The sequence below is a fragment of the Octopus bimaculoides genome, chromosome 28, assembly GCF_001194135.2.
Source record: "Octopus bimaculoides isolate UCB-OBI-ISO-001 chromosome 28, ASM119413v2, whole genome shotgun sequence".
NCBI classification, from domain to species: domain Eukaryota; kingdom Metazoa; phylum Mollusca; class Cephalopoda; order Octopoda; family Octopodidae; genus Octopus; species Octopus bimaculoides.
The window spans coordinates 14488952-14490455 of NC_069008.1; the positions used below are offsets into that span (position 1 = coordinate 14488952).

Genomic DNA, 1504 nt, shown 5'->3' on the forward strand with positions numbered 1-1504 from the left:
TATTAGTGTTGCTTAATATGTTTTGCTAAAATTGCTGTTTCTTTTCAGATATCATCAGACAAAGGTAATTAAAATTCATTGAAATGACAGATCTATCGATCTTTCAAAATGGTCAAATTTAAGTTGCTCGTATTGCAGGCGCCAGCGTAACAAAGGCAGCCGAAATGCTTGGTGTATCAAGAAGTACTGTCTTAAAAGTAATGAGAGTATTTGAGAAAAAGGGAAAAACCTCCTCATCAAAACCAAACTCCGGAAGGAAACCAAAACATTCAGATACGGACCGTCGGACTCTTACACGAATTGTTAGAAAGAATCACAAGACTACAGCTCCCAAAATTACTGCAAAGTTTAATGGCCTACAATGAAAACCCAGTTTCCACAAGAACTGTTCGCCAGGAGCTGCACAAAGCTGGATTTCATGGAAGGGCTGCAATCAGAAAACCACTTCTTTCAAAAACAAACGTTGCAAAGCGTTTAGAGTGGAGTAAAAACCTACAGAATTGGTCACTAGAGCAGTGGAAGAATGTTAGTTTCTCGGACGAGTCATCCTTTATCTTATTTCCGATTACGGCCGAGTATACGTGTGGAGACAGCCGAAAGAAGCATTCTTCCGACTGTTAAACATGGAGGAGGATCTGTGATGATCGGTGGCAGGGGCTATATCATGGAAATCCGCCAGCCCAATGATTTCCCTTCATGGCAGAATTAATAGTCAAGACTATTTAGGCATTTTTATCTGATCAAATTCAGCCTATGTTTGCGGAATTGTTTCCGGAGGGAAACGCAATCTTTCAGGATGATAATGCACCAATTCACACAGCTAAAGTTGTTACTGAATGGCACGAGGAACATTCTAACGAAGTTGAACATCTTATCTGGCCACCACAGTCCCCAGATCTCAATATTATTGAACATTTATGGTGCATTTTAGAAAAACAAGTAAGGAGTCGATATCCTCCGCCATCATCACTACAAGAACTGAATACTGTTTTAGCTGAAGAATGGACAAAAGTTTCTTTGGAAAAAATTCAAACTTTGTACGAGTCCATACCTCGTAGAATTCAAGCTGTAATTACTGCCAAAGCGGTCCTACTCCTGAGTGGCTATGTGGTAAGTAGCTTGCTTACCAAACACATAGTTCCGGGTTCAATCCCACTGCGTGGCACCTTGAGCAAGTGTCTTCTACTATAGCCTCAGCCCAACCAAAGCCTTGTGAGTAGATTTGGTAGACGGAAACTGAAAGAAGCCTGTCGTATATATGTATATATATATATGTGTGTGTGTGTGTGTGTGTGTATGTTGTGTATCTGTCTTTGTCCCCCCAACATCGCTTAACAACCGTTGCTGGTGTGTTTACGTCGCCGTAACTTAGCGGTTCGGCAAAAGAGACCGATGGAATAAGTACTAGGCTTACAACGAATAAGTCCTGGGGTCGATTTGATTCGACTAAAGGCGATGCTCCAGCATGGCCGCAGTCAAATGACTGAAACAAGTCAAAGAATAT

The 1504-nt window shown here is 41.4% G+C and overlaps 1 protein-coding gene across 2 annotated transcripts in view; it reads right to left on the minus strand.

Moving 5' to 3' along the window:
* LOC106882800 (uncharacterized) overlaps nucleotides 1-1504 on the minus strand; it is a 13541-nt gene that overhangs the window by 2836 nt on the left and 9201 nt on the right. The window lies entirely within an intron of this gene.